The sequence below is a fragment of the Oxyura jamaicensis genome, chromosome 5 (assembly GCF_011077185.1).
Source record: "Oxyura jamaicensis isolate SHBP4307 breed ruddy duck chromosome 5, BPBGC_Ojam_1.0, whole genome shotgun sequence".
NCBI lineage: Eukaryota > Metazoa > Chordata > Aves > Anseriformes > Anatidae > Oxyura > Oxyura jamaicensis.
In genome coordinates, this window is record NC_048897.1 from 52,395,024 (window position 1) to 52,406,014 (window position 10,991).

Consider the following 10,991-nt stretch of genomic DNA (forward strand, 5'->3'; position numbering starts at 1 on the left):
GAAAGCATCACCCTACACCAATAACCATTTGTTTCTATTTTCCAGAGCTGATAATGACAGACAGAGACAGTTTTTCTGGGAAAGAATGAAAAGGTTGTTTTCTGGTCAAACCTAGGTGGAAGAGAAATAGAGGTGAGGAAAGGGGAGAAAGCAAAGGAGAAAAAGGTTGGAGCTCAGTGAGTCTTGATTCTGAGCTTTTTAGTACCCTCATCTTTTTAGCAAACACATGCAAAACACCTTGATTCTGCTCTCCATTTAAAAAAAAAAAAACAAAAAAAAAAAAAAAAAGGTTAAAAAAGGTTTTGCTTTCTGGCCAGTGCCTTAGAAAGAGCTCTAAGTCATACATTTCATGGCTGAAAGGTGTTTGCAACCTGGGAGCTAAAAATGGTTAGCAGTCAATTCCTGTTTTCATGTCAATATTATAGCTGTAGTGGCACGGTCAGGTGCAGCATCATGGCTTTCCATGGTAACATAAAAGAAAAAAATCATTTTCATACAAATTTCCATCAGCACCCTTTGTATTTGCTGTTGAGCATGACCATTTCCTTTGATATACTCATAATTTCCTCCCAGCTGACACTGTAAATATGCCTGTTGGCGAGGTGTTCTGTTTCTTCCATGCATATTTATTATAAATTAAGTGCTAAATTTCATAGCATTAGCTCAGGGATGGATTTAAAGAGCAGAAAAATGCAACTAAGCTTTTGTTTTATGGGTTACAGTTTTTATAATATACTTTCTTCAAGGAAGAATGAACATGCTTTCCTCATTGACATAACTCTTTGAAAGCTAATATTTTTACTAGTGTTCACAGAGTTCTGTAAATTAATTTAAAATACCTTTTTAGGATGTAATAACACAATGAATAGGAGAAGTGGAGAGGAAAAAGTGCAGTAAGAAAATCAAATGAAAATAATCAAAGCTGATCATGCCAGTGAGTTTTCAAACTTCATATAATGATGAACTTTATGAAGGCAAAAGTAATGAATAAAACCGAACTCATTTACTTCAGCCTAAAGACCTGATTCCTTTTTATCTTTAATTATCTTTGGTGGCTTTCGTTACATCCTGTCTTATCCATCTTAAAAGATGCCACTTGACTTAAATCTGTAATCTTTGCTTTCTCTGCAGTTGGTGAACAGACCTTGACATCTACGAAGAACAGCTTTCTGGGTGTGAGCTGTGTGTCTTGTACAGGTGAGGTGCTTGTGGGATGGATGGAGGCTGCCGAGGAGCTGGCACAAAATAGATAATTGATTTGGAAAGTGAACCTTGAGGGAAAGATATTTGCATAGGACCTGGCCTTGTGGTTGATCTTTTCCACTGAATTCCTGGATTGTCTCAGTGCCAAAAGAAAATGTCCCTTCTACAGTGACCTCCAAGTATCAACAGGCCAGGGAAGGGCTATCTCCTCCACTGCAGAAATGTGGCAATGAGATGTGTAGATGGATAATATCTCTGTCTGTGTCAAGGGCACATACATGCTAGTTTCAGTGTCCCACAGCCTTTGTAATACCAGTATTATGCTCATGTTCTTCCTTTTGCCTTCTTTTTGCATCTGTCCTTGGCCGTGTTTGTCTTTGCTCCCCAGTGTCTGGGATGTGAATCTGTAAGCATCTTCCAAAGAGGCAAAAGGACAATTCCTGCTCACTACCTGGCCCAGGAGTCTTTGTGCCCCCTACTGAATTTTCAAGGTGAGCAGATTTTTCCTAACATATTGCCTCCAAATGAGTGTGTTTGATCCAGGATCCTGTGGTAAACCTGCCTTCAAAGTACTTGTGGTGTGGTGTTGACTCTGACATGTGCAATAGCTCTGGCTGAGAGCCTTGAGGTGGTAATTGCATTTGATTCATTAGGACTGAAGACTTTGATTATGCTGCGTGCTGACCTTCCTTTACTGCCTCATCCAAGCCCAGGGCATGTCATTCTCAGGACGCACTCTCTACTCTCATATCTGTGTCCCTTTTCAGTGCTGTGGGAGAAACGGTGAGGAAAAAAATAAAAGAATTGCAAAATAGCTCATAGTCTGGTCAGTATTGCTGACCCCAGTGTCTGGCTGTGTCTCTGACTTCCAGCTTTGCAGTCTAGAAGCTAATGAACAGCAGTCAGCCAACCCAAATGAGTTATCTTCAGCTCCTCTGCTCTAATACAGTCTAAGCCAGTTCTCTATCTTTCCTTCTCTGTCTTCTTGTAGTCCTCTGTTAAGGTCTGGGCCTCGTGAGATTTAACTTCATTTAACTTTTAAGGAAACATGTCACATCTGGCAGCCAGAAAGTGGAGGAATAGCTCAATATTCACCCTTATAGGGACGTAGAGAAAAAGAAATATCAAGATAGAGCAGGTGGTGTTCGAGGACCAACAAATCTTCCCACTAATGTGAATATTCAGACAGCCTGTTGCCAGCTCAGTCCCGCGAGCATGTAAGGCGATGTGCATACTTCCCTCAAGCTCATTTTCACAGAAGAAACCAGGTGTAGTAGAAGAGTATTCTCACTGCTAAACAAAATTGCTTTTAAAATTGCACAATAACCATAAAACCAACCAACGGAAATGTCCCAAGTATCCTAATCTCTCATGAATTCAGTGAGAACAGTATTACATCAAATTGGTATCTACTGCCAGTACATCTGTAGTCCAGTAATGGTTAAGTAGATGAGCATCAACTAGTAATGAGAGCACTTGAAAGTTCACAAGTCTGATTATAGAAATAGCTCATATGACAGGACATGGGTGCCAAACTGTAAAAATGGCCTTAAATTATTGCAAGGAAAGCCTTTTATTTTATTTTTTTTTTTTCCCCTACAGATACCCAGTTCAGTTAAGGGAATAATTGTTTTTCACACATTTGAAGTTTTAAGGTGAGAAGAATCCATAATGATTATCCAGTCCTGACCTTGTGTGTAAGATGTTGCAGAATTTTACCTCTTGCTTCCTTCTGTGCTTTTTGTTTCATAGATACAAAAAAGTCCTAATTCACCTAAGGCAGCGAGCCCCTTTTTAATCTTATTTTTTACAGAAATCTCCAGATCCATCCAGGAACTGTACAGTATTTTAGCAACCGTGTCCTTTTGATTGTTGTTAATATAGTACCTAGGGACATAGAAATCTGATTTATGTCTAGTCTTCCTATGTGCTATAGTGATGCAAACACAAAATTATACTGTTGGCAGGCTCACACAGCTTAAATCTGCTGAGATGATTCTGGTGCTAGTGGCCGCTGGCTTGCCGTGGGCCATTTTACTCAATTTTTGCTCTTGGTGAGACTCATGCCAGGCCTGCAGGAAGGTGCAGAGTAGGATGGTTGTGCCTTTACTCCTCCCTGTTCCTGTGGTACTCGCTCTCGTTTTCCAACTGAATTGGTGACTTCTCCATGGAACCTCGCCTTGTTTCAATCTCCAGCCTTTCATTCCAGTTCTTCCTTTCTCAGCTGGGCTAGAGGAACACTTAACCATTCAATAGCTCATTGCCACCCAACCTGTCTCTGCTGATGTGAGCCAGCAAAGCTTCCTGCAAGGAATCTTGTTTCCGGCCCATGGAATCTTTTTATTTATTTATTTTGTGCACATTTTCTCTTTTTTTTTCAGCTGTCTTTTAGAAACATAAATGCTGGAACTATGCTCAGTATGCCTGTGCAGTCTCCCCAGTGCACTATGGAGAAACCAGGTTATCTGTTCTTGTTTTCTGTAAGCCTACCCTTGTACCCAATGATTGCATTAGCTGCTTCGGTCTCAGTAGCATGTAGCAAAGTTATGCTGAATTGCTATTTTCTGCTATAAACCCATCACAATTTCCAGTCATTGGTTTCCAAAGCATGGTCCCTATTTCACAGGTCTGACCAGATTTCTTTGTCTCAGATACATGACCCTGAGCAAGACTCTAATTAAAATTCACTGCTTAAGTGGCCCTACCTTATTCAAATCCTTTGCTCTCTGTAAATACCTGGTCCTTAACATTCTCTTCCATTCTGCTGATCTTGGTTATCTGCAAGTTTCTTCAGCACATTCCCTCGTGGTAATGAGTACCAGCCTGTGATGTAGCAGTTCCTATGTGCACTCTCTGTGACATTGGAAGGGGCTCACATTTTGGGAACAGCAGACAGGATGGGTCAGAAACTCATTTCCCTGACCATCACCGTGGTCCTCAAATCATACCCACTGCTCGCATATTGTTGTTTGCTTATGAATGTATTTGTTTTCTTGGTGCTACCATTGTTCTTGCAATGGAAGTCTTTTGCACACAAACTGCCCGTTTATCGTATGTCTTTCTTATCAATCACCAACTCTTGTAGTTTCCTATCTTAAGTGGTTTCTCTTTCCTTTCCATTCCAGAATCACTTATTTGAACCTCTCAATAAATAAATAAATAAATAAATACATGTTAAAACACATTGGTTCAGATAGACAGTTTAACAGGACAGAAAAGAAAGATATAGCAATACTACTACTAATAACAGAGCACACATAACAAGTGATCCACAGCACCACAGCCTACCATCCACCAACCCATGCCCAGCCAGACCCTGAGCGGTGGCAAACCCCTAAGCCAAGTCCCCAAGTTTTATGGTTCTGCATGATGCCACATGGCATGGGACGTCCCTGTCCTGGTTCTGTCCCCTCTCAGCTCCCTGTGCACCCCCAGCTCCTCGCTGGCAGGGCAGCATGAGACAGACCAGGCACCATGAAGAAAATTAACTCTATCCCTGCTGAAACCAGGACATCTGGGCACAGGTAACCACAGGAGTTTATAAACTTTCAGAAATAATCTCGTTATCTTTCATGATTTTTACTGCAAATATTGTAGCAGAATATCAGCCTGTGTCTGTTACAAAAATCTAGCTATATTGCTTCCATGCAAATACCTTTATTCACCAAATTTATAAGCTCATAAAAGAATGAAATCAGATTTGTCTGACATGACTTATTTTTCATAAAACTCTGTTGACTGGAATTAATTATATCCCTATCTTTTAATCCTTATTGATTTCCAAATCAGCTTCCTCATTATTTTTCCTGGGACTGAGGGAAGATTAATCAGCCTGTACGTTATTTGTTTCATCACAATTGCATTTTGAATGTTAACACCAAATTCAGACTTTGCCAGTTCTGGAACTTCTTCTGTGTTTTCATACTTATTAAGACTTGATAGCAGTTGGGAAGAGATTTGTCTCAAGTAACTTCTTCAGTGTTCTTGACTGAAATTCATCTGGGTTTGACTGATTAATTAGATATTCCCCAGTTGAGTTTTTTATTTATTTATTTATTTATTTTAAATTAGGTTTAGGAATGCCCTGAAAGGTACCAGCATGCCGACAGTTTCCCCCATCACTTTCCCTTCCTTTCCCTGTTGAATAACACAGCTGTACTGTGCAGTTAGGGGGACGGTGAGTGGGTGTGGAAATCTTACTCAGATCATTTAATAAATAGTGATTATTGATAATAACGCATAATTGCTTGTTAATTTTAGGGCTTTGTCTATCTGCATGTGTAGGGTTCCAACGCTGGCAACTTTATGTTTTATGTAAGTAGGTTGATCCTTTTTTTTCTCCTACCATGTAATTATAAGAAGAACATTAAAATAGATATAAATTTAGCAAAGGTCACATTTTACTTTTAATTCATTGTTATTTCTGCGTTGATAAATTTGCAACTTGTACTGTTTATGTGTCATTGAATACAATGGCAGTGACCTACTATTGTAGTTGAAAGTTCATTAGTTCTGGTAGATTAGACAGTATTAATTAACTAAGATTAAACATTCTTTTAAACCATCATAAACTGCCATCTCAGTGTGGCAGCTTATTAAAGAACATTTTCTGGTTGTTTGTTAAACCACACTGAAGTGACAATGTAATTATATTTGTTCCATCAAACAGAAAGGTCAGTTGACAAGGCTGATGCTTCCTAGTTAATTACAAGTGGGTGATTTCATTGATTAAAAATATGAGCTTGTTAAACCTTTGCATAGAGCTAAGAGATATATTAGGGACCCAGGGGAGGGAGAAGCGGGGATGGGGGAAAGATAATTTTAAATGTTATTTCCACTCCCTCCTTCTCAGAGGCTTGGCATGAGCAGAGCTCTCAGCGCTGATAAGCCTCTGAATGGTGGGGTCGTGGCTTTTAGGGTGCAGCTTTGTGCTAGATGAGGGGGGCTGATGTCCCCTGTCCCCCTCCAAGCACCGAGGCATCACTTGAATTGTGACAAGCGTGTGTAGGCAAAAGGCAGGGCTGTGGAATAAAGGCTTGGCTGGGTGTGGGAGCGCAGGGCTCTGCACAGAGGTGCAATGCACTGAGCAGTGGGGCCAGTTTGGGGGTGTAATCCTAATTTCAAGCAATACCGTCAGCACACATAGTGTGGTGTGGGATGTGGGGTGTCATGCTGCTTAAGAAAAGGCTTTGAGATCTGCTTGTATCTCCTTCGTCTCCAGCATTCTGTGAAAGGCTGATATTCCACTGCTGCGCTGTAAAATAGGAATTCCCCTCTGGCTGAACTGATGTTGGCTGAATTGTTGTCGGCTGAATCTTCATGAATGGAAAATTGAGTTTGGGATTAGATATTCTTGACTCTTTTGTTCTTCATTGGAAAAGCTCGTCCTCTTTAATATTCATCAGCTTATTTTTATGTGATTTAATTTCATTTTTTAAAAAAACTTAAAATTACTCCCTGAAAAGTTAAGGGAAAATCATGTTTTGGTGTTTTCCTTTTATTTATTTATTTATTTATTTATTTATTTATTTATTTGTCTATTTATTTATTTATCTATATTTTTTATTTTTAAAAATTTGTTGCCAAGCCTTTCTGTGAAAGTTTTATGCTGTGATAACATAAGGGATTCAAATGCAACAAGGACCCATCAGAGGTCCCACCTCTGGCTTTCTTGGACAGAGCTGATATCAACCCAAATTCGATCCAAATTGTCAGTTAGACAGATCTGACTAAAGGTCAATGATGCCTCCCCCCCCCTCCCCCCCCCAAAAAAAGACTTCTAAATAAATTCAATTAGACAGGTTTTCACACGTCTATCTTCTTCCAAAAATACATCTAGAAAGCACACACCATTCAAAAAACAAAGCAAGTGGCAGATCAAACTGTGTGGTTGCAGTGAGAAGAGGTATGGTGCTGGTGTGGTGAATGGTGATGAATATTGGGGCTGATCTTTAGAGCCACAGATCAGGCAGGCTTCAGTGGAGCTCAGGTTAATGCACTTTGTTTCTGTCCATTAAGGGTAACTGTAGAGAAAATCCCTACATTTGTAGCTAGATGGAGAAATATATATATATATATTCTCATTTCTTGAGCTAATTTTGAGCTACTACTGAGCTAGCTGGGAGCACATATCGAGGATGTGAGAAAGAAGTACAAAAAGGTTTACTTTCCACCCCTCTCCTACAATACTCAATGAGCATGGACATACAGAAGCAACATTGTAGATCCTTGTTTGACCTGGGGGAGGTCCATGTGATGTGCCCCTGGCTCTGCTGCCATCCATCTGGGCACACCAGGTTGGAAGGGGCAGAAGGTTACTTTGGCAGATGGCAAGAACTTTTTTTGTTCCTTCTCCTGCACACAGTATTTTTGCAGGATAAAGGACTTTGCTAACTGAGGGGCAAAGCAGGCACAATAAACAAACACAGGCAATGAGAACTGAGCAGAGGGTTTCCAGTAATTCTTGGCAAACAGGAAAATAAAGATGTTCCTTTTCCCTTCCCAACACCCAGATCCTCTGAGGTTAAATATGATGCTTAGAGCAAGCACAGCGACTATTTAAAATTCACTCTGGAAATTCAAGAAGTGCCATGTGGTGACAATGTCAAAATGAGCATGCCTTGTGCAGGGCAAGTCAACCATGAGAGCATGTGCCCTGTTCCAGGAGAAGAAGGCATGGGGCTACAGAAACGATTGGAAGAGAGAGAAGGAATTGGGACCAAAAAGCTCCTGTCAACCAGCTCAAACACTGCATGAGGAAGCAACGGCACTGGAACCTTAGCATCTTCCAGCTGTGGCAGCCAGCAAACCTGTTAGAAAGACCATCCTTCCACTGGGTTTGACTCTGTGAGATGTGTTGGTCAAAACTGGAAGCCTGTCCTGCCACAGGTTGCTCTTCAGCTTGGTTTGGATGCCTGCCAAATTAGATACTTCCTTGTAAGAGGCCGATCAACAAAACATCACATTGACTTCCAGCACTGATCAGCTTTCTGAGGATTAGATATTTCTGATAGAATGATCCCATATTACATCATTAAGAAAGCAAAGCAATGTTGGAGATGTGCTGGGAATTGACTCTTTAGGAATTTCTGTCTTCAGTGTGTCACTGCTAAGGTCAGCCATTTGTCGGTTTGCAGCCTGATAGCGAGGCTCCACTCTTTCTCCCTTGTTTTAATGAGTCTTATTTTGTGAGCTGCCACCTAAGATGAATGTGAAGATATGAGTGACAAAACTGTAACTGCATGGCTGGTCTGTGCAATGAATGTGCTGCATATTTCTTCATCTCCCCATAGAACAGAAGTAGCCTGCCTTCCCCAGAGAGGTTTACTAATCTATCGCTGACCTCCCAGATAGGCAGTTCTCTTTTATCTTCAGCGTGTCCCCTCAAATTAATTTCCTTTGAAAACCACTCAGATGAGTGCTGCGTTGCAATAATAGCCCCGTAACAAATAGTAAAGGAGGGTACAGTGCTTACAACAGATGCTCATGTCAAGCTCACACTGCCTGCAGGACATATTTTGCTGCTAGTGTGGAGGTTTATAGACCCGTTAGCCCTAAAGGGAGTCACACAAGTAAGTGCTCTGTAGCTCCTTGAAAATTCACTCCTGGAAGCATCTCACCCTTCCTCGTCTGGCTGGAGATGGCATGCCTTAACCTGGTAACATCTTGGGGAGCAAGGAACTGATTCTTTTGCAGGTCTGCAAAGAAGGCTTCAGTTCCTCACCAATGCTCTGCCTTTCACCCCAAATCCTCTCTTGAAACCAGTCACCAGTTGTTCTCTTTCCTGTGAGACCTTAATCAAGTGCGTGGTAGGAGTACACGAGGCAAGGTCAGGAGAAAACACTTAGCAGAACACGGAGCTATTTCTGTTTTCCAGCTCCTGTTGCAGTGCCACAAGATCCTTTGAGAGCAGTTGCCAGAGGCTGTAGTGCAGCTCAGCTGGCGTTGTGCTTAGTGCATGAGAACTGCCTGCAGCTTCTGTGTTATTCCCACTTGCTGGTGCTGAGGGTCATCTCATCCAATGTGAAAGCATGTTAAAAAATACCTTGATATGGAACAAGGCTTAAACATTTTTTTTTTTTTTTTTTTTTTTTTATAAGAAATGCTTGTTGCCTCTGTTGAGGTCTCGGGCAGACTTTCCCACTGTCATGCCACTGCCATAAAATAAAGTGGCACAGGAGAGATTCTATTGTACACTAAACAACCTGGTGAAAGCAGTAGTTATTGACCTGTGTTTTGACATACTAAAATGCATGAAGAAGATAAGATTTACAGAGCATGCTATGCTGGCCTTTCCTTACGGACACTCATTAAAGATCTTTCCTTCCCAGGGCATGATTCTCCTGCCATCTCTCAAACCTTTCCTTCCTTCTTCTTTCTAAATCCAAGAAAATTTATTTCCGTCCCCCTTCCCCCAAACTCTAATATCCTCCAGGTTTAGAAGTTTTTATTCCCACAGATTTGTGGACTTTGACATCAAAGAGCTGCACTCCAGATCAGGAAGACCTGGTCCTGCAGCACGGGAGGAGTTTCTTGCAAAGATGATCCAGAGGGAGGTCCGCCTCCCTCTAGTCCCCAGTGCAATCCGCCTCCCAGGGTGAGGACTGATAACAGTTCCCAGCTCTCTGTCACTTAATCTTTGCCATGTTCATGCCTCGATTCCCCACCCAGTGGGTCCGTCACTATTTTATTGTCCAAAATTTGGCTACGTATGAGATTCAGACAAAATCTTGTAGGCTGTTGATGACTTCAAGATCTGAAATTAAAATAAAAATGTGATTCTCATCTTGCTGTACCCCATAGTTTTAGATATATTTGACCCGATCTTAGGACATGTAGGTAGAGCAGATGACCTCCCCAGATCATCCCATCCGGTCCTATTTTTCTGTTATTCCTTTAACACATCCAGAATAAAATGCTTCATGTCTGTAGCATTTGCATATTGGGGCTTGATTAGCATTTGTACATACCTACTGTACAGATTTACTTCTGTTCCTACAGATTTATAGGGGAACTGCCTTGTCATACTTGGTATTTCCATGTACTTCAAGCCTGTGTGACAGAATGTCTGTGTTTTTTTTTCCAGCTAAATGTTGAATAAAGGATTACATTTGATTAGTCTATGACACCTTCTGAACAGCATTTCCCCTCACTCCCTTTGTTCTTTCTGATGACTTCACTTTGATTTACATAGCAAATGAAAAAGTAATAAATCCCAGCTGCTGTTAGCTTGAGATTTGGCACATGAGCAGCATGACAATTATATTACGGAAAATTTTGTTTCACCATCTTCAACATTTAAATTTAGGGGCATTCTCAAGATGTCTCTTTCTTTTGTATGGTCAGAACAAATTTTCAAAGATGCAAAAGATCAAGGTTTGCCTATAGTCTTTGCTTTACCAATTAGTCTGCTATTATCCAAATACAGTCCCAGGTCCTTGCAAAAACACCAAGAGAATATGAGTGACTGATGGGGTGGTGTGACAAAGGCATAGGCTGGGTATCACATGCCAGAATGAAAATAGAGTTGTGTAGCAACAGAAGTGCCCTGGGAAGGACGTGTGGAGTGGGAAGGAGAAAACCCCTCACCCAGAACTCAGTGCTGAGGCTTGTGGACTGAGCACATGTGGTTGCAAAGGCTTTGTAAATTAAGTGCCTGTTTTTCTTCAAGTCACAAGGTCACAAGTCCTGGATTCAAGGGAGTATAGAAGGAAAAAACAAACAAACAAACAATTAAAACATTTCTTCTTCTTCTTCTTCTTCTTCTTCTTCTTCTTCTTCTTCTTCTT